The sequence below is a fragment of the Callithrix jacchus genome, chromosome 8, assembly GCF_049354715.1.
Source record: "Callithrix jacchus isolate 240 chromosome 8, calJac240_pri, whole genome shotgun sequence".
Taxonomy (NCBI): Eukaryota; Metazoa; Chordata; class Mammalia; order Primates; family Cebidae; genus Callithrix; species Callithrix jacchus.
In genome coordinates this window covers 109,788,876-109,798,067 of record NC_133509.1, presented here as the reverse complement: position 1 = coordinate 109,798,067, position 9,192 = coordinate 109,788,876, and the positions used below count along the sequence as shown (strand labels likewise).

At 46.0% G+C, this 9,192-nt stretch overlaps 1 pseudogene; it reads right to left on the bottom strand.

Annotated features, from left to right (window-relative positions):
* Window positions 1–7,818: 7,818 nt before the first annotated feature.
* Window positions 7,819–8,642, bottom strand: LOC144577237 (rRNA N(6)-adenosine-methyltransferase METTL5 pseudogene; annotated as a pseudogene).
* Window positions 8,643–9,192: the final 550 nt, after the last annotated feature.

Here is a 9,192-nt window from a genome sequence, read left to right as displayed (position 1 = left end):
CAGCACCCGCTGCCCGGCAAGGGGTGTTCGGAGCGAACCACTGGCGGGGGGTGTGGGCGCCACGGAGGCGCCCACTAGCCTGCGTTGCATCCCAGGAGTACGGCTCTCTGGAGCAGGCGGGGCCGTTTGCGCAACCTGTCAGCCTGGGCCGGTTCTCCTGAAGGTGTCTAAGATTATCCCGCCACCGGATCGCCCCCGGGGTCAGGCCTTCCCCGACCCTTCCACAGAACTGGCTCTGAGCTTGGCGCCCTTCTCTCTTGGGACCCGGGGGCACCGCGCCTTTCTGCCTCTGTACCAAGGGGGGCACGGACTTTGAACTCAAACCTTGGCAGACATGCATGCCTGATCTTACACTGTGTGGCCTGGGGCAGATGACATTGCCCCCCAGCCCCTAGCCTCAGGTTCCTTAACTATTAAAAAAAAAAGAAAAGAAAAGAAAGAAAGAAAGAGGAAGGAAGGAAGGGAGGGAGGGACGGCACTTGTTACTTCCTTGTCTTCCTAACTCCGAATCAAAGAAACAGAATCCCAGGAATTTCTAAAGGGCTCCCACTGCCTTTTTACGAGCCGAGCCGGATATCTTCACCAATGCAACAGCCTCTGATCTTCCTCCATACAAATTCCAGTCAAACTAATTGTTCCCCATACATCTTGTGCATTTTGGAAGTTGTTCGTTACCCTATCCCTAGAATATAAACTCCCAGCTTTTCTTTTAAGAAACCAGGTCATAGCTTGCTCACTGCAGCCTCGATATTCTGGGCTCAAGCGATCCCACTACCATAGCCTCTGAAGTAGCTGGGACTGCAGGTGCTACCATGCCGCACTGACCTCCACACTGAGTGTACCATTCTGCCCGCTGCCTTGAAGTGAAAGCACATAGCATCCCTTTCCCCTCCTTAAGTGTTCAGGCCCCTAAGTATTCACCTTTAAGGCTCATCTTCCTAATAAAAAAGATGTTCTTTAAACCTATGGCTGAATTAGCAACAAATAAATGTGTGAATGAACCACCTGGTGCCTGTTCATGATGGTTTCTTTATCTGAGGCATTTTGCCTGGTCCTCAGGACCTTTTTTTTAATTTTATTTTTCTAATTAATTTATGTTTTAATATAAATTGAGACAGGGTCTCACTATGTTGCCCAGGCTGGCCTCAAACTCCATTAGGACACTTACAAGTGCCTTCGTTCACCTGAACCCTGAAAGCACTGCCACTGGCATTCTGGAAGGATGGGCCAAAGTCCTAACTAGAAACAGAGAAAACAGCTGTGCCCTGCTGCTACCTATAATCAACTCCTCAGTAGCCTCCACCTGAATTATTTGAAAAGCTCTCTAAGCAGTTCTAAGCCTCCACTCTCGCTTTCTCTAGTCCATCATCCTTTGTATCTGTGTCAAAGATCCTTCTGGGCCCAGTGCAGTGGCTTAATGCCTATAATCCCAGCACTTTGGGAGGATGAGGTGCGTGGATCACTTGAGGTCAAGAGTTCGAGACGAACCTGGCCAACATGGTGAAACCCTGTCTCTACTAAAAATACAAAAATTAGCCTGGTGTGGTAGCGAGTGCCTGTAATCCCAGCTACTCGGGAAGCTGAGGCAGAAGAATCACTTGAACCCAGGAGACAAAGGTTGCAGTGAGCCAAGATACCACCACTGTACTCCAGCCTGGTGACAGAATGAGACTCCTTAAAAAAAAAAAAAAAAAAGAAAAAGAAAAGAAATCCTTCTGAAATCTGAAATGCAAGGGAGATAAACTTTATTTCCCTGTAGGATGAAGTCCAAACTCCTCAACTTGACTAGGCAACCTGATAATCAGGCCTCTGATTATGTTCTGATTCCCTCCCCACATTCTCACAGATTGTGAGCTTTAATTAAACCACACCACTGGCCATAGCCCCACTGAGTTTTTTTTTTTTTTTTTTTCAGACGGAGTTTCGCTCTTGTTACCCAGGCTGGAGTGCAATGGAGCTCACCACAACCTCCGCCTCCTGGGTTCAGGCAATTCTCCTGCCTCAGCCTCCTGAGTAGCTGGGATTACAGGCATGCGCCACCATGCCCAGCTAATTATTTGTATTTTTAGTAGAGACGGGGTTTCACCATGTTGACCAGGATGGTCTTGATTTCTTGACCTCGTGATCCACCCGCCTCGGCTTCCCAAAGTGCTGGGATTACAGGCTTGAGCCACCGCACCCGGCCCCACTGAGCTTTTTGACTCCTTGATAGTTTTGCGTGGGTTCTTCCCTCCTCCTATTTGCCTAGGGACTCCTAGTCATCCGTTAAATCTCCTTCTGAATCCCTTCCTAACCCCTCTGGCAGAATTAACAGATACATTTTCTATGCTTCCAAAGCACTGTGTCTGGGTGTCTGCGGTGCATTGTATTGTAACATCCTGTTTACCTGCATGTCTCCCCTGTTGCACAGAGAAGCACATGGAAAGAGACCACTTTTTATTTTCCTGAATCCTCCAAACACAACACCTGGGACAACGGAGTTCCTGGGACTCTGCAGGTACTCAGTAAATGTTTGTGGAATGACTATATACTTTCATGTTTACAACATTGATAGACACAGGTGAATAATCCAAGAACAGTAGCCAGAGGCTATGACAATCTCTTGCTAGGGTTGCCGTTAATATTTTTTCTCAGCTAGCTACTCAATTCTCTCACAGTCTTTAATACTTTTTGAGATTTTTTTTTTTTTTTTTTTAAGAGATAGGGTGTAACCATGTTGGCCAGGCTGGTCTCGAACTCCTGACCTCAGGTGATCCACCCATCTCGGCCTCCCAAAGCGCCAGGATTGCAGGTGTGAGCCACAGTGCCCGGTCTTGAGAAGTGTAGAGGCTCAAGCCTAGTTATAATGTGGCAAAGCGGCCGGGCATGGTGGCTCACACCTGTAATCCAACCACTTTGGAGGCCAAGGCGGTGGATCACCTGAGGTCGGGAGTTCAAGACCAGCCTCACCAACATGGTGCAACCCCGTCTTTAAAAATAATAATAATAATAATGTGGCAAAGCACTTCTGGAGTTTTAGTGATCACCAAAGTTAATCTTAGATATTACAGTCTTAAAACACCACACACACACACACACACACACACTTGAACACAGTTTCATACAAAATCTCTTTCAGAGGGTAAAAGTTGAAATTTATTTCCTTGAGATTCACATGCGAGTTTCCATGGACTCCAAGCTGCAACCCAATAAGCTACTGCCCTGGTCTTCATTTAGAGCCTCCCAAGACACAGCACTGTCTACTGGGGCAAGAGGTTATGAATATAAACTGTGGCAGGGTTCAAAGAGAATTTTTTTTTTTTAGATAGGCTGTTGCTCTGTCACCAGACTGGAGTGCAGTGGCACGATCTTGGCTCACTGCAACCTCCACCTACCGGGTTCAAGTGTTTCTCCTGCCTCAGCCTCCTGAGTAGCTGGGACTATAGGTGCACACCACCATGCCTGGCTAATTTTTTTTTTCTTTTTTTTTCTTTTTTTTTTTTTTGGAGACAGGGTCTCAGTCTGTCACCCACACTGGAGTGCAGTGCCATATCTCGGCTCGCTGCAGCCTCCATCTCCTGGGTTCAAGTGATTCTCTTGCCTCAGCCTCCCAAGTAGCTGGAACTACAGATGCCCGCCACCATGCCTGGCTAATTTTCGTAATTTTAGTAGAGACGGGGGTTTCACCGTGTTGGCCAGGATGGTCTGGATCTCTTGACTTCATGATCCACCCACCTCCGCCTCCCAAAGTGTTGGGATTACAGGCGTGAGCCACCAAGCCCAGCCCAAAAGATAATTTTTGTTTTTTTTTTAGACGGAGTCTTGCTCTGTCGCCATGCTGGAGTGCAGTGGCGCAATCGGCTCACTGCAACCTCCGCCTCCTGGGTTCAAGCGATTCTTCCGCCTCAGCCTCTTGAGTAGCTGGGACTACAAGGCGCGTGCCACCACACCCGGCTATTTTTTGTATTTTTAGTAGAGACGAGGTTTCATCATGGCAAGGATGGTCTCGATCCTTGACCTCGTGATCCGCCTGCCTCCGCCTCCCAAAGTGCTAGGACTACAGCCGTGAGCCACCGTGCCAGGCCCCAAAAGAGAATTTTTAAAAACAGTTTCATTTTAAAATATAGATTAAAAAGAATATAGGCCGGGTGTGGCGGCTCACGCCTGTAACCCAGCACTTTGGGAGGCCAAAGCGGGCAGATCACCTGAGGTCAGGAGTTCGAGACCAGCCTGATCAACATGGGAAACCCCGCCTCTACTAAAAATACAAAATTTGCCTGGCGCGGTGGCATGTACCTATAGTCCCAGCTACTTGAGAGGCTGAGGTGGGAGGATCGCTTGAGCCCAGGAGTTCTGGGCTGCAGTGTGCTATGCCGATCGGGTGTCTGCACTAAGTTCGGCATCAATATGGTGACCTCCCGGGAGCGGGGAACCACCAGGTTGCCTAAGGAGGGGTGAACCGGTCCAGGTCGGAAACGGAGCAGGTCAAAACTCCAGTGCTGATCAGTAGTGGGATTGCACCTGTGAATAGCCACTGCATTCCAGCCTGGGCAACTTAGTGAGACCCTGTCTCTAATAAATAAATAAACAAACAAACAAACAAATAAATAAAATACAAAATTAGCTGTGGTGGCACATGCCTGTAATCCCAGCTACTCCGGAGGCTGAAGCAGGAGAATCACTTGAACCCGGGAGGCGGAAGTTGCAGTGAGCCGGGATTGTGCCACTGCACTCCAGCCTGGTGGACAGAATGAGACTCCCTCTCAAAAAAAAAAAAAAAAAAGTATAACAATCTATGTGTATTTAAAAGAAAAATAATGCAAGGAATGCCCATACTTGCTGCCCACCTGAAGGAATGAAAAAGCTCCCTGTGGCCCTCCTCCATCATCATACCCGGTTAGCCATTACTATACTAAATTATATATTAACCATCCCCTTAGTATCATGATAGCTTCAATCTGCTTATGTTCTAAACTATACACGTTTTTGCCTCTGTTTTTAAATTAAGAAAAAGCTGTCTCTGGCAGTGGCCCAATATAGAAAAAATAAAAAAATAAAAATAAAAGTGAAAGATGTATTTATTTTCAAATTAAATAAGAAAAAGGTGTGTTTTTAGAAAGGATGAAGTAACTCATTTACCTCAAATTCCCCAGTTTTCTTATGTGTGTTCTGAACCATGCACTCACATCCTTGCCTATTATTATTCGGAGGGTTGTAGATGGGGCTACAGCCTATGCTTCCATCTTTGGGCTCCTTAAAGGACTACGCCCTAGATTCACTCTTATTACCTATAATACCTACATTTCATCTATCTGTCTAGCTCTTCATTTAGTTGTAATTCAAAATAATGGACAGATGAATACACAATGAAAAGCTAGACATGTTTTGTATGGGGATTTTTTGGGTGTATTTTTGGACTTAGTAGAAATGGAATCACAGTGCCTGTATCATTCTGTAACTTATTTCATTTTTTTCTTTTTTTTTTAAATGGGGGTCTCACTCTATCACCCAGGCTGAAGTGCAATGGTGTGATCTCGGCTTACTGTAACCTCCGCCTCCTGGGCTCAAGCAATCCTCCTATTTCAGCCTCCCAAGTAGCTAGGACCACAGGCACATGCCACTACACCTGGCTAATTTGTTTTGTTTGTTTGTTTTTTGTATTTTGGGTAGAGATGCGGTCTCTCCCTGTTGCCCAAATTGGTCTTGAACTCCTGGGATTAAGTGAATCTGCCTGCCTTGACCTCTGAAAGTGCTGGAAGGACAGGCACGGGCCACTGAGCCCAGCCTCTGTGACTTACTTCTTCCACTCAGCGCTGTTGTGAGGATTTATCCGTGTTGACGAGTTGAGCTCGTCAATAAAAAATCAATAAACTACAGTTTATTGATTTTTCATTGCTGTATTTCACAACATCCATTCCATTTCCCAAGCTGAAGGAGGAGAGGATGGCAAAATGTGGGTGACATTCGGGAGTAGGTGTGTTTGGCCAGTGAGTTCTCCCAGATCTGTCAGGGACAGGTGCTTTTGGCCCAGCAGCACCTTCCTCAGCAGTGTTCAGGCCTCTGTGGGAAGGAGGGCCATGCAGCCTCTCGCTCCTGCAGATCTGAAATGCCACGGTTTGCTGCTGGCCTGATTCCAGTCTTCTCAGGAAGCTTGAGGGACAGGGAGAAAGATGTTCACTCTGGAGCTGCCTCTCTGGGGAATTTGGAAGCAGAGGTCAGGAGCTTCCTGCTAGAGGCCAGAGCAATGAGAGAAGCTGGGTGATTCAGTCCCCAAATTTTCAAAGGGGTCTGTCGTCCACAGGCAAGAACAGAAGAGATGGCTTTTCAGGAACTCTGAGCTGGCTTTTCTGGGCACCCGAGTTGAGGTGGGGGTGAGAAATGGCAGGGGGCAGCCAACCAGGTAGCCTCTATTTGCATATTCATAAGCCCCCAATGCTGGTTGGCTGCACTAAGCAGCCCCACTGTCCCCAGAGTCAGTGATTGCAGCAAGACTGGGTCTGTCACACAGTGCTTTGTGCTAAGAAGGGGCCAGAGGCCCCCCTCACTCAGTCACGGGCACCAGGCCTGGCTGGAGAGGAAGCAGGGAAACCAGAAGCACTTCCTGACCATGCCTCTATCGGCCCAAGGCTGGTGAAGAGTGGGCTGCTCTGTCTTCTAGGGTGGTTGGCCCCACCTGGCCACAGAGCCCAAGACAAGGACCTCCCGGAGGACCTCTTCTCTGTGAGTAACACCATCCTTTCCATTTACTTTGCCAGATTGTTTTTTTTTTTTAAACTTATGGAAGATTATGAAAATTGTGAAATGTACAGAGAAATACACAGAGTAGCATGGCAACACCCACCCCTATGCTCATCACTTAGATTTAACAATTGTTCATATGTATTTGCTTCATTTATTTTTGTTGGCTGAAATACTTTCAGGTAAATTACAGACATGGAGACATTTCATTCCCTAATTCCTTACTCCACAATACCATGTATGCATCTCTGGAGCCCTTTTGAAGCTCTTCTTTCATTAGGTTCTCACCCAGGTTCTGAGTGAAAGGGTGATTGTCATCTCCATTTTATAAAAGCTGAAATGCAGGAAGTGCAGCTTTAGGACCAATAGCTGGGAGTAGAGCCCAGACCTCCTAACTCCCAGCCCAGGTGCCTGGACAGCCACATGAACGGATCTCTGATGTCCAGGGGTGTTTTCCTAGAGAGCAAGGAGGCATTGCAGCTGCTGTGTGACCTTGGGCATGTCACCTTAACTCTGAACTCCTGTTTCCTCATCCATAAAGGTATGCCATGAAGATCCCAGGATCCCGAACGCTAGTCTGTGACATTTTCCTTGGTTTTTAGAAAAATGAGAAAAGACAATGTAAAGAGTTTTTCACAAAGCTAAACTTATTTGCATATTATGCTCTTCGTCCTTTTTTCTTTTAAAAACAAGGTGGTTAAGATTCTTTTTTTTTTTTTTTTAAGATGGAGTCTCGCTCTGTTACCCAGGCTGGAGTGCAATGGCTCGATCTTAGCTCACCGCAACCTTTGCCTCCCAGGTTCAACCAACAGACTCCTGAGTAGCTGGGATCACAGGTGCCTGCCACCACACCTGGCTAATTTTTGTATTTTTAGTAAAGACAAGGCTTCATCATGTTGGCCAGGCTGGTCTCCAAATCCTGACCTCAGATGATCGGCCTCCCAAATTGCTGGGATTACAGGCGTGAGCCATGGCGCCCAGCCAAGATTCTTTAAGAAATAAAAATCATGTACCAGGAAAGGGAGATGAAAAAATTTTAAAAAGGAAATAAAAGTGATGGTAGATTGTAGTCTTTTGTATACTTACTTTTTGTGTCTTTGCCTGCAAAATAAAATGTCAGTAACTCTCAAGCTAGTCCAATATCTTCCCTCTTCATTTTATTTTTATTTTTAGTAAATCAATTTTTAAATTCATTTAAAATATATTTTAAACTACTTTTGTTTTGGGGGGCCTTTTAAAATGAAAACTGAATTAGGCCCACTCCAATGTCCACTGATTTCTTTTTAAGAAACTTGTATGATGCTGGCAGGTCATCTTGAAGCTCTGAAATAATATCTATCTTCAGTTCCCATTCTGAAGCTTTCTTTTCAACATGTTCTCTGATGATTTGTGTAAAGAATATACTACTGTTCTTGTCATTTCCAAAGCGGTCTGTAGAAAAGCCATATCTATCCCTTTATTATTTTTGGTCCCCAAAGAGGAGTCATAATTACTGTATCAAATGACTTGACATTCTGTTAGATAAGGCACATATCACATTGAACCATGTCAATATTTGTTAACTCAAACTATTCCACATTCCTATTAAATATTTCTGATACATCTTCATCTCTGTCAAATCCACCATACAACCCTGCTCCTAACATTGCAGTTCTGATGCTAAGCATTCCACAACCACAGCCTAGATGTGCAAAGACTTTATTTTCAATGTCTCCGTAAATGTTATGGATTGCATGGAGCATACGTGCTGCAATATGAAGCTTGGTGGGGTACTGTTCTGGAAGCAGCCTGGCCTTTTCGAATCCATCCACTTGTTGCAGGTGACTCTCTAATTTCTTAAGCCTTAATTTCTTCTTCTTCTTCTCTTTTTTTTTTTTGAGACAGTCTCTGTCACCCAGGATGAAATGCAGTGGCGTAATCTCGGCTCACTGCAACCTCTGCCTCCCAGGTTCAAGCAATTCTCCTGCCTCATCCTCCTGAGTAGCCAGGATTACAGGAACCTGCCACCATGACCGGCTAATTTTTGTATTTTTAGTAGAGACTGGATTTCACCATCTTGGCCAGGCTGGTCTTGAATTCCTGACCTTGTTATCTTCCTGCCTTGGCCTCCCAAAATTCTGGGATTACAGGCATCAGCCACCAAGCCCAGCTTATTTGTTTTATTTTATTTTATTTTTGAGACGGAGTTTCGCTCTTGTTACCCAGGCTGGAGTGCAATGGCACGATCTCGGCTCACCACAACCTCCACCTTCTGGGTTCAAGCAATTCTCCTGCCTCAGCCTCCCAAGTAGCTGGGACTACAGGCGCACAACACCATGCCCAGCTAATTTTTGTATTTTTAGTAGAGACGGGGTTTCACCTTGTTGACCAGAATGGTCTCGATCTCTTGACCTTGTGATCCACCCACCTCGGCCTCCCAAAGTGCTGGGATTATAGGCATGAGCCACCACGCCCGGCCTATTTGGTTTTTTTAAA